This window comes from Wasmannia auropunctata, unplaced genomic scaffold (genome assembly GCF_000956235.1).
Source record: "Wasmannia auropunctata unplaced genomic scaffold, wasmannia.A_1.0 LD335828.1, whole genome shotgun sequence".
NCBI lineage: Eukaryota > Metazoa > Arthropoda > Insecta > Hymenoptera > Formicidae > Wasmannia > Wasmannia auropunctata.
In genome coordinates this window covers 2,052,304-2,065,813 of record NW_012027062.1, presented here as the reverse complement: position 1 = coordinate 2,065,813, position 13,510 = coordinate 2,052,304, and the positions used below count along the sequence as shown (strand labels likewise).

The 13,510-nt window shown below is 40.8% G+C and overlaps 1 protein-coding gene across 2 annotated transcripts in view; it reads left to right on the top strand.

Moving 5' to 3' along the window:
- Positions 1-13,510, top strand: part of LOC105455945 — a 287,400-nt gene that overhangs the window by 204,179 nt on the left and 69,711 nt on the right. The gene's annotated exons all lie outside the window — the stretch shown is intronic.

The following is a 13,510-nucleotide window of genomic DNA, read 5'->3' as shown; positions in this document are numbered from 1 at the left end:
AGTAAAAAAAAATTCATATTTTTATCCACTGATAAGAGAATAAAAGAATTACGTAGGATTGTGACTTAGTTCGTCAATTACGAGCATTATTTACGCGACGATGGCCACTGTGGCCTTGAACTAGAAGATCGTCTATGTACGGCTACGTATAGTTTGTTATTCCGCGTGCGCGCATGAAAGCCCGCCGTACATGGCCGCGCTCTCCCAACTCCGCTCCTCGACGATTACGCCGAAGTTATTGCACGCAGTGCTTATACTAAGCTGTCTCGTACACGCGGGTCCTCCCTCTGAGCCGCGTATGGCCACTCTTTCGTGCGCGACACGAAGCATTGAATTCAGCCAGTCAGCCTCCCTCAGTCGACAATGGGAGACGCACAAAGGACTCCCTATCCTCACTTCCACGAATGAGCTTTCGCTTCGAAAATCTCATCGCCCGTATACCTGGCCGTCGAACGATCTCTCTCGTGTTGACATTCGATCTCTCATCGATCTTTTGCGGGGCGTCAGCCTCACCGACGAACACCGTTGACTTGTTATTCCTCGGTCCTTCGCAAATACGATGCAGCTTTGTCAGCGGTCGTATCGAGAGATTTCTTTCAATATCAAGAATACTTGCCATTCTATGCATTTCTCTACAATTTATTATATATTTAGAAAAATATTTTAATATCTTATAATTAGCGTATAACATATTGCGTTTTATCTCTTCTAAAGATAGATTCTTCATTGAGTTTGGATTTTATTCAAACAAAAAAAAAAAATTGAGGAATATGGGAACCTAGTTAAACGAAAGGATTTAATTGGTTAAATTACACTTGATGATTTCTCGTGTAATTTCAACGGGTCGAGTAATTGTTCGGTCGCTGATTCCGAGAGTTGCCTAAAGCAAACACGCATGTTAACGCGTTTTCCTCATATTAGACGCCACGAAGATCGGCGAATGTGCGCAATCATCTGCCTCCCCGACGCATTACACTCACTATTTCCATAATGACGATCGAGTCCGGGAACGTGATTGGCGTTACCAACGCGTCCGAGTATAATCGATAATGCGATGGCAGGATCGTGCGAATCGATAAACGGTCCAGAAAATGGCGGGGAGAATGGTCGGGAAATGATATATTCAAGATTTTTATTATGGATTTTCAAATTCTCCATTTTTCTCAACAAAATAATTTATTGATAGGAAATTTATTTTCTTTATAACATACATGCATTTATCTTAAAGCGTTTATTTTCACTTTATTTCTTTTTACTTCTCGTAATGTGTGAATGTGTTCTTATGTTGCATTTGTGTGAATTACATATTTCTGGATAAATCTTGAATTTATTGAAAATTGTCTTGCGAAGCGCACATATCGGCCAGTCATTCTCTAATAATTATATGTATGATAATGTTAGAAATCTGTTTTCCATTCCTGCGCGCAACATGATTTTCCATGGGAAAATTTTTGCATCGCATTAAATAAACCATCGTCTAATCATGGTTTTATGCGCATATGTGCAACCTTAACGAGCCCTCTGGGGCGAAAACGAAATCGAGATTGCCGCGAATCCGCATCTTTCGTGCACAAGCGAATCGGAAATTACCGTGGCGGATCGCAGAAATGCTGCCCTTTCCTTGATCGCTTTATAATTATTAATTATCCATCACGTGCACGTAAAGCATGTACCGCCCTTTGGGAACCCTGAGTGTGAATGAATGACCTGGGCGGTTCGCGATGTTCGGGGTCTATAATTTTCACCATTTTTTCATATCCCTCCGTCATCAAGACGTCCAAAACGATCAACATATATGGAGAATAACATTCGTCGAAATTACGAGATTAGATTAGCGCTAAAGGGATAAGAGATGGCTCGTATAAATACAGCCTTTATTTCTATTTTGCGTTCCCCTGTTTCTAAATTAAAAAAAAAAAAGAAGAATAGCTACAGACCTTTGCGGATGTTTGACGAGCTCTCTAATTGATCCAATTAAATGATTATGTATACAATTGCTCAAAGAGCAGCAATTCTTTCTTTTTTTCTTGATACTAGAATTATAAACGCGCATTACGCTATTTGACATTTTTTATTTTTTACTATATTTGCTATACACTCTATCTACCTCAGTACACACAACTGTTAAAATACGCAATGACAGTCGCTCACGAAGTAAGCATTACAAGTCAACCAATCGGCATCGCGGAAAAGAGACAACAATACTTCGCGAGATGCGAGTATTATATTATTACTTAAAATTTTAACTACCAATCTTCGAGAATGGACCAAACGTCAGTAAACAACCACCAAACGAATGCTTATAATCCTATCTAAAAAAAGGCATGATACTCGTATCGAAGTTTGAAGCCTCTTTTCCGCGATTCTGATTGGTTCTGTCATTGCGCTTATTTCGCGAGCAGTTGTCATTGCATATTTTAACAGTTTTGTTTATTGAGATTGATAGAGTATTTGAAAAATGTTAAATAACGCGCGCGAAGCGCACGTCTGTAATGCTAGTTGTGAATACTTACGCTGTCTGGAAAGTCATATTTTGCGAAAGGAAGAGCTAACTTCACGCGCATATGTCTTTTTTTCATATCTGGAGAATGGACTACCAAACGAACACCAATCGAATGGTAGTTTTCGAATTTTTAATAGTGGGGGGGGGGGGACAACTTCACACAGCTCTTTTTTTTTAAAGGATTAAATAAATTTATTCATGATTCTTGAATTATATTAGCGATAATTCAAAAATTAAAAGAATTAGAAGAGAAAGAACTGACTGTGTAGGGCATTAATTCTAATGCGGAGTGTCGACGATCTCTGTTCGAATTATCAAGTTACAACTCACGTTTTCGCAGGTCGCGGAATTATCTTTCGATTATATATTCCTTAACGCTCGTTAAAAGCCGCCGTAAAAAGAAAAAGAAAGGGAGAAACGGCGCGAGTGCGAAATTGACCGAAATGTCGTGCATGTATCGGGCAAGTGCGTGTACCGCTCAATCTCGCTGGGTTCCCGACTCTTTTTCTTCTGCTGAGTTGTTAAGCCCGGACGGCCGGCGCGCGGCTTCCTACACGCACAAAGCATTCCTCGATAATTAGATACAAGATGCGTGCTGGTCGTGTGTGCCGCCGCGTATACGCGGCCGCGCGAAGTCCTATACACCCGACGATAATCGAGACGAGTCGACGACGGCGTTAATACGGCAGCCGTCGGACTTTCTCTCCGACGAAGTCGCCACTTAACGTCACGATTATAATTTTGATCAAATCGATAACGTCTATCCTCGACGGATTTTAGTCGTAAAAGGATAAACGCGCGTTTCCGAGTCCTTCGCGGCGTGTCTCGGTCCATCGGAAAACGGGCGGCGGCGGCGCGGAATTGAAATATCCCGACGTCGGATTCCCGTCGACGGAGTACCGTTGTGAAATGCCGATCGAGAAATGCCGGCTTACTAATCAACGATTCGTCCTAAGTGCATTCTTTTGCATCGAAAACCATAAAGGTGGCTTAGCGTTTAATCCGTGACGTGGGGCGCTTCCTTATTACTACATGCGGTTAATCGCCGCCGCGCGACGTACTATCGCGCGGAGACCAATGCGCGGCTCCAGGGTGCCTTATCGCGATTATTCATCCCCAGCGTGCGGTACTTATTATCTTATTAACCGCGCGATGATGCGATCGGGAATGCGTAGTGGTAATGGGTAGTTTAACGCTTCGTCCGGATCGATCCATCTATCATCGGCAAGTGGTAATAAAGAAGACCGTAGTAGCATCGCGCAGGCGATAACGCGAGACAACATTATCGACCTGATTAATTATTAATCGGAACAATTTTCCCGTAAGCGTGACGTTAATGTGCACGTGGCGCGTTAGCATTTCGACCGGTATATCTAAAGTGCTTGAATAAGGAAGTCAGGATGAATTAAAAATTTGATAATATGTATATAGGTAGTATATACGTTCCTGTCTGAGCTAAAATGTTAAATGTATTTTGATTGTGCGTTGATAAATATAATTTAAATAATCCATATCAAGAAGCTTTACATAACAGGATAATTTAGGATGAACCGTGTTGACAGTATAATTTAAACAATCAATATCAAGGCTTTACATAACAGGATAATTTAGGATGAATCTAATGCCCGTTACTTATTAGAAACCTCGTGTAAATTTCGAGAAGATTTGCGGTAGTAAAAAATTATTGTATATAATTTACATTTTTTTTCTTTGAGTCTGCCGAACATACTATATTTATGTTGCCGGTAGCATCCTCTCTGCATTTGATCGCTCTACCAAATAAGCCGAACGCACGCGATCAGGCGATTTTAATCTGAACGATTTCTACGGATGTCCAGTAGATCGAAAGTGCCATGCTACGTACGGTGGCGTCCCACCGTACGGGGAAGGACGACGTGTCCTGGCAGGGAAGTGGGTCGGTCTCTGACAATTGTTTAATTGTTCGAGCGAAGCACTTTGATCGGGCGTACCCTGCTTTCACGTACGAATGGTCACGATCGTGCGAGGGAGAGACCCAGATAGATATTCAGAATTGCCTCATCAGCATTGCTAAATGAGAATATTTTATTTCGGAAGTTCCTGCGATGGTTCGAACAAGTCTTACCGTGTTGTTGCTTAATAGATGAGCATGTTATAAAAATCTACTAAAAGGTGTAGCGCGGCAATGATCTCTTTTACTACTGCAATTATTATACTTACAAACATATATAACACTCATTTCTCTCTCTCTCTCTCTTTCTTTTTTTCTTTTTTGCCTCCAAGTCACAGAATGATATTAGCCGTTCTAATTTAAAATGATCGATACACGCGCGAATCTATTCGAGAGAACATAAAAGTACTCTTCCTCGTTCTACAACATTAATCCGATCAGTAGTTTACCTCGAGCGAGCGGTGACGGCAGCGCGCGGCGGCACCTTTCGATCGACATAAAATCGGCGCGCTTTGTTGTCGGAGGAGAGAACGACAGAAAAAATATAGAAAACATGCACGACAATAATAACCATGCCGAGTGCCCGAAGCGAGGATCTCGTCGTGCATTCCGTTATTACGTGTTCTACTTTAATCACCTGTAAGGCTTGTGCGAACTTCCTCTTCCGTTCTTCTGATCATTAATGTCGAACTGGTCGGATTGACAGGTTGTTGGCGATTGTTAGCTAAATTCGAAAAAGTGCTTTTTTTAAATAAAAGAAAGAAAATCAAAGAATCAATTAATGAACGAATAAAAGTAAATCAAAATTATTTTTCTTACATCTGCATTGCACGAAAAACAACATTTATTGCAAGACTGCGGAGAGGAAATGTTAATATTTACCAACAGATATTAAATTAATTATTAATATGTAAATAAATTATTTGTTGTATATTAATTATTAATTTAATGATTATCTGCTGTTATTAAAATAACTAAAAAATTTATATTCCACACAATAAGAATGCTATGTTGCATATTTATTTTGCAGATTGAAATAAAATATTTATCGAAAATATTGTTGATGTACGCGTAATTAAGTTTCTTTGCTGTCTGATTGTCATCGTCTTAGTTAAAAGTCGAGCTTCAAGAGAGGAACCGAAAGAAAACCAGTCCGACACTTCTCATCAATCGTTCACGCCGCCGCGTGTGAGCGTCGGCGCTCTCTGTTGCCCGTCTTTGACCGACCGCCGTATTTGGTTCACGGAAATAGCGCACGTCGTCTCTCAACGACGGTGGGAGATGAGAGACCGAGCAGGGGGAAAAAGGAGCGCTCGAGAGGGCTCGGAGCGGCGTGTCGATCGGGTACGAATTAATTGCCGTAACACCGGTTCCTCCCTCTCGAGACGAGAGCGAGGGCCGCGGAATTATGGACGTGTGTGGGAAAGTGGGCTGAATCGTCCATCAATATCAAACCAGCCTTCTCGCGCGAGATTTTTGACACGATCCCGATAGCGGTCCCTCCCCCCGGAGATCCGGAATCTATATAGAAATTAATAAAATTTAATTTAAGCTTTGGAGATCTTCTAGCTATAATTATAAAGGGGGGAGGGGACATGTGAATCGCGGCAAGGATATGAAACGGACGCGTGAGATTTGAAATTTCTTTTATTCGTTGTATAAATGTGTACATTCTTCAAGAGCTCGAATAATTAACGGCATATCAAGTCGAAGCATGACACAGTTGTCGAACATTTTTTTCATTGCCGAAAAAGCACTTCAGCTTATCGCCGGTCGCGTAAATATGGTAAGCGAAAGTCACGGCGGCTCCATTTGTCTATCGTAAAGAACGCGGGGCGTAGTGACAGCAGTACCGACTACCGCCACTCTATATCAAGACGCTCCAGGAGGAAGTAATTTCCATTTTGTAACAGTCTCTATAAATTAATTGGAATGTATTAACGATGGGGGAAAATTAGAAATGTCTGCGGTATTTAGACTCGAAATGTTGCAAATAAAATCTATATGTAGAACTAGTCGTATTTCTTACTGTTCTATAGAAAGTAATCGTGAGTTATTCGTCTCGCACGCGCCTGGTTCTAGTTTCGAATATTTTTCACGGAGTTAAAGAAAATATTTATCTCGTATTATGTACACGTTTCATGTTAAGGTGTGTCCACCGACGTGAGAAATTTCCGATACAATATATAAACGCGCGGTCAACCGTGGCATTTTATTGAAAATATGTAGTTAAGTTTTACAGCGTAAAGTACGTTTGTAGCACAACGAGTCATTTCTGCGTTTGAGGGAAACACGCGCAGTACAAAGCTATTACAAGCCTAATTTGTGTAAATAAAGCTACCTGATATCAAATTATTTCTTCTACTGGAAGAGGAAGAAACGGGACGCAAAATATTACTTCTTTCGCGAAGAATCCTGTTAATCTTTCGCATCCTTTCGTTTTTAAAATTTCTTCTTTGTGTTGCATTCTTTTGTCACATTTCTCTCTACATATATTTTTCGAATACCTTTCCACTTTTATTTTAACAATAGAAACTACCTGCCGACATTTAATTGTCTATTCTATTAAGTAGATCGTACACCGTACAAGGTAGCAAATGATCGGACAGGCTCGAACAAAGATTTATTATCGACGTCAGTCTAATGCACGCGAGCATCAGAAGTAAAACGAGCTTTCTGAGAAAGAACGAACTTTCATTTATCCTCCCTCTTCGTGTAACGTTTCGCCTTCCTAGGCCGTTATGCATTTTCTCAACGCAATTCACGTTTTTTCGTTTACGTTTACCGTGATACGTAGAAGACTTTCCAGATTCAGAATTGGTACGGATCAAAGAGAGGAAGAGAGGGAGAACGTGTTCTGAAGATCAAACGGTAGATCTCGCCGATTCCCGTATCCTCTCCTTCCGTTTGGCTCGTTTGTCTCCGTGGACGTGAACCGACTTTTACACCCAATTACGTGCGACGGATTGAAACCGCGTCACGTTTTACATTTACCCGTACTTTCCACTAACTATCGGCCTGCCCGAGACGGCGGCTGATATTAGAGGGCTCCTCGGACTGACGATTACATCGTATTAAAGTCTCTTTGCTCGAGATTCGAGAGATGGTGAGTTTGAGAGACGCGCCGAGTCTCTCCACGGCAAATTTCTGCTTTGCTTCCTCATATCGTTTCCACCTTCTTCATATTCGAGGAAACTGATTTTCCTTTAGATTCTCGACATATTAACTTTCAAAATATTTGATCTACTACACCACAGATTATGTAATTTAACTTTTCTCAAAAATACATGTGCATTTAAGAAATGCATAATTCTGGTTTTTGATAATTAATTTGAATAGGACCGATAGACTGTAAACATTTAGCATTTAAATTATGAGAAATTTACTTATTTTTTTAACTTTGTATTAAAAATTGTTATATATTTCTTTCTAAGAATCTCTTTAAAGAAGTGCGACTTTTCTATTTTATACCGATAGTGTTTATATCAATTTATCGTGTTTAGTCAATTTCGTTTTTCAAAATTAATTTTTATATTTTTATATTTTATATTTTTGTTGCATTCTCAGTAACTTATTTTTAATCCTTATACGATTCTCTCTTGTCACTTTTGGGAGAATTTTTTTTACGTGTGTCAGCGCTAAAGAGATAGTGGCAGACAGCAACGTTCTCGTCACGCATGGACCAGCGATTTCCGCAGAATGAATCTTAATAAGGAAGTGCCGACAGTTCTCGAAATGATGCGCGAGAGCGTGTAAAGCGGACTTTCACGATGCGATCGGGGACTGAGTAAATAACAGCGAATAAAGCGCACGCCCGGGCGTAATGATCCCGCCGTACGTTTCGCAACGTTCCGGCCACGCTGTATTTTGCATAATACGCTAATCTTCCTGTATTTTTCTTCGTAAACGTTAAAAGCGCCGACTTTCTTCCACTTACACGTATTCCAGCTGTCTGTGAAATAACTTCTTCCGGCTGAAAACTGTATCGACACTTGCGGGGATTCACATTCGTCGCCTTATACGGAATTTTCATCTCGTACTCGAACTTTCCTTTCTGCTCGATCTCTTTATACAAAAAAAGTACAGCCGCTGCAACAGTAAAGTAATTTGATTCGCTCGTGTAATTTTCGTTGAAAAAATATCCAATTACCACGCTGAAAGGCACTAAAGGAGCGACATTCGCGCTTTTTTAATAAAAACTTGCGTCTGCGAATAAGGCTTTCAAAAAATATTCTTTATTCAAGGCTGACAATGTTAGCTATATTAAAGGACGCTGGATATTGAAACATTTTTTTTCTAGTACTGTGAAGATACTTAAAAAAAGAGTTTAATGGGAGGAGATACTTTTTAAATATATATATTAAAATATAATAGATTGATTAGATAAATATATTTAGTTTCTCGGCTGACAGTGCCATTTTCTTCGAAGTCTTCTTCTAAACCGCGAGAACATTAGCGATGAATATCAATCGTTGTTGAAGATCCGGTTGTCAATATATGATATATGCCGCGCATTAGAAAACTGTTAGTACCTAGATTGGCGATAAATATTGGTCATCCGAGAACTCATTAGAGTGCACCACGGTGAAGGCCACGTTCGTCTGTAATGATAGGAAGTACGCCGATTTCGCGGACTATTACAGGCATCGTTAGCGCGAACGGCCCGTTTCACGGTCAGACGCCCGTGTCCATGATAATAAGCGTTCGCATCGAATTGACGATGTCTACTCCACTCGAACTGGGTGAGCCATGCCTTCTCGAGTGTATAGTGGTCGACCGCGATTGATACGATCGACCGCGAATGACGCGATTAAAAGTCGATAATTGGGTACCGTTAATTGGATCGTTCTAATTTCTGAAAGGAGAATAATGACATTTTTATTTGACATTGCGTCGCTTATAATCATATGCGAAGATATCGATCTATCTTCTGTCAAAGCACTAGGCGAGAGGGAAGATTATTGCTGCTCGGAAGATGAATGGAAGATCGGACGAAAATAAAGGCGAACGAGTTTTACCGCGATGAAAGCGATCCTCGAGAAAAATCTTAAAAGCGTGTCAGTTACAGAAGATTTATGCGAGTTCGATCGTCAATCTAGTTATAACTTTCGAGATTTCTCTAGTTAGGCATGGTTAATAAAAAAATAGTACTCGTTTCTCTACTGATTACGGAGTTACGGTAAGAAGAATACGCGTAGTAAAGTATTTCGTAACTTTTCCTTATCTCATAAAAATGTACAATTCAAAGATAGAAACGATCGAGCCAGAAATGGAACAGGGAAATCAAGTTTTTCGATGTATTTTTTATTAAAGTAAGGGCTTCGAATAACTAAGAAAGAGATAATTTTTAATACTGTAATTGGCAACTTTATTCTTACAAAATTTTCGTATAGATGCCTTCAAATTCACTTAACAATTGCTAACAGACAGATTAAGAGAGAATGATCCGTTCCGCTATAAATTGCAAATCGATATTGCGAAACGCGTACTTCGATTGCATGCGAACTTCCACTTGGGCAAACGAAAGCGAGCTTCGACTCGTAAAGTTTCACTGTAATCTTCCCGAACGGTTGCCGGTGCAAGAAAGTGAGTTTACGGACTCGGGCCCGTGGAGCGGAAGGCTCCTCCGCGTTGCCCTCGGTGCCACGGCGATGACTCACGAAGACGCGGACTCGATCTCGCGCGAGGGCAAAAGTCTCCGAAGGCGGCTTCTTTCCATCAGATAAAGAGATGCGCCGGGCACGGCCAACGAAGGCGAACGCTTTTCCCGCTCGGGAAGGCCTCGTTGCGGGCGTCCGCCTCTACACCGCTTCACGGCGCATATCAACGCGTAAGACAGTCCTGGCCGCATACCTCTTACAACCGCCTGCCGCTTATCTACCTATTGTGCGTGTACAGTCGCGTTGCCCCGTTGCTAAGCGTCGTGTTACTCCTGCAATTTCGTTGTCCCGCGGGTAGCCGCTATCTCCGCTGTCGTTCCACGGCTAGAACGATACTCGGAACTCGAACTCCAACTTTCGCGATACAGTTTTTTCGCGATAGGGATTGCGCATATTGATATTGAAGTTTAAGGATACAGTCGAAGCAAGGAATACCAGGAAAAGAATTTTTGAATGTGTTAAAGTGAGACTGTTAAAAGAGCTTGGATGCAGTTGTAACTAATGAAAACAAATTATTTTCATTAATCGATTGTTTTTTTTATAATATCTAACTAATACGAAAAAAAATTTGAATGAAAAATAACTGATGTTTTAATATGTTTGATATATAATTGATTCTCACGTCCTATTTTTATTAAAAGATATAATAATGAATGTGAAAGGGAGCAATTTATCTTTACAACAGTTTTTAAAATTTTTACAAAAAGGATCATATATCTTATTAAAACTTTCTCGGGATATAGCATTATGAAGATGGTCATGATTTAAGTCTTGAATGACAAAAAAAATACTTTCAAACACGACAACAACATGGCATTTATAATTGCGCGAACTTCGTGTACTTTTTCTTCTTAAGAGACGTGCGGGTTTTCGTGCGTTCTTAATGACTTTCGTGAAAAATGCGATCATTAAGAGGCCGACAGCGCGTGCATTGTGCTTCGCGGCGGGTCGCGCCGCTCGCGGTGTGCGCCACCGCAGGATGCATCTAGCCAGGACTCGTGTAAGGCTGATACCATTGTTGTTCCGAAGCGCATGCAAATGAGCACACAGCCGACCTCTTTGGCGTGTCATAACGCCTTATAGGTATAAAGGCCGCGTTTCCTGCCACGGTGGCGACGAGCCGGTCGTCGGCGTCGTCGTCGTCGTCGTCGTCGTTCCTTCCTCTCTCTTTCTCTTTCCTCTCTTCTGTTCCTCTTGCGCCGCGAAAAACGCGCGGTTTATCGTTTCCACGAAAGTCCCCGCAAAGGACAGGATGTCCACGGGTCATTGAGTCTCCTTTCCGAGGATCCTATTCCCTTCGGTGGCTTGCCTTTCCGTGTGATCTCTGTCTCCCCTCCTCGCCGCGGACTCCGCCGCGCACGATGAATCCCTCCCGACGTGGAGATACTTCGTAGGAAGAAACGGCGGGTCTCACTTTACCCCGCCAATCGTTTTCGCGTGTGGCTCTTCCGCATTATGTCACTCTTGATTAACATCGTGGGTTTTGAAAAATCGCTTTCTCCTTTCTCCATTTGCGCGAGATCCACACGGCACAACCGCGAATTAAAGTGCTAAAAGCATTTTATGACTCTTCCGTCAACAATCGAAACCTTCTTTGATTGTAAACAGACGATCTAGCTTGAAAATTACACAATTATTTACACAATTTATTTTACATCCTGCGTGATGGTCGACGGTATATAACGTTTAACATCCCACTTAAGATTTCCAAATTAAACTCGATGAAATTATTTTACTCTTAATGAATTAAATTTATGTGGAGAGTGTTAAATAAACGCGGATTGGATTACCGTCGTTAATTGTTTGTGTGCAATGCGTTAGCAAGTTAGTGTTAGAGGCCAAATTGTTTATTAGCGATCAATTTGACATCGAAATGAGGAAAAGTTATAGACTGCTCTCGCTCTCCATGATTATTTCATTTACCGCATCATATAATTTCCATTCCTTCGATCTTACGCTTTCCGCGATTTTCTCATCGTAGAATGTAGAACTTTCTCATGAATGCCTTTTCATGGAAGCACGGAATAACGAATATTTTACCTCATACACTTTGTATGTGCCCTTTTGGTTCCTTAATCGAGAAACGTGAGAAACTGGTTTCAGGAATTTTCCTCACTTCTGTTTTTCACTATTTTTTTTACATCACGCTTCCTGCATTAAATTACGCGTAAATAATAACGTAATGAGCTTTACTTAGAATCCGCGCGATGATACGCGGTTATTACCTTTCACTTGGTATTCATCCTCCTTAGCGATGATAAAACTGTTAGGCTAAAATTGATCTCTTCCTCGAGTATCGTATATATTTATAGAGGCCGATATCTATTTTTCAAATCAGTTACTTGTTACTTCCAATGTAGGGAATGATTTATCATAATTCCTTGTGCATTTAACCGTTTGATAAATCATCTACTACGTACATTAGAAGTGCAAGATCGCAGCAGCTTGATATTAAGTTCCAGTTAATCCACGCGATTAAAAGAAGTTATATTACTTTCAAACCGTATATAAATCTGACACTTCATGCTTGTTACTATATTTGCATCAATAAAAATATTATTGGAAAATTAATGGAGAAAGCGTACTGCTGTCACAGTGTGTAATTTTTGCGTTTATTAACGATTTTTAAATTTAGTAAATTTAATTTTTGTAAATTTGTTTATCTCAAATCAATATATACATTATGCTTGCAACACGTTATATATTAAATGTAATCAACATTTCTGATTTAATCCGACGATTTACTCTAATCCAAGCTGTGTAATTTTATAAAGAGGCACGATGATATCTACCTTTGATCCTCTTGAAAGGGAGATATCCTTCTTCCGCGGATGAGGTGCCGCTCGTGCCAAAACTTCACCAATACACTCGCACGATGTCGGTGCGCGAAGGAAAACGGTAGAATTGCGTGACTGGTGGGTATCGGGTAACAGAACCGCCGCCGGCGCCATTAGACTCACTAGTCGTTTACCGGTATTAACCCCCGCGTTCGCGTCAAGAGGTCGTGGAACCAAGTTCCGGACCTCTTCGCGGCATCGCGGGGTGCCGGAAGGGACGCCTGGAAACGATATCGAGTGTCCGACTCGTGCAATTAGAACGAAACGGAAGGTTAATGGGATTAACGTGCCACGCTCTCGGCAGCTCAAATAATGGCGATTTCGCGGGAATGAGCCTCTTAAAAGGATCACCATGGCTTACAATCGATTTACTCAGGCCTTTCCCCCTCTAAATGCAATTTCTCGGGAAGCTAATAATCTTGTAGAACTAATGACAGGGCAGACTAACAAATATTTGAGTTCTCTTTTCTCCTCTATATTACACCGAAGTAGCACGATACAATTAAATCTAATTTATTAACGAATATTAAATTAAATTAAAAGTGAAATGTAATAACTGTATGTGTATATTTATATTAAT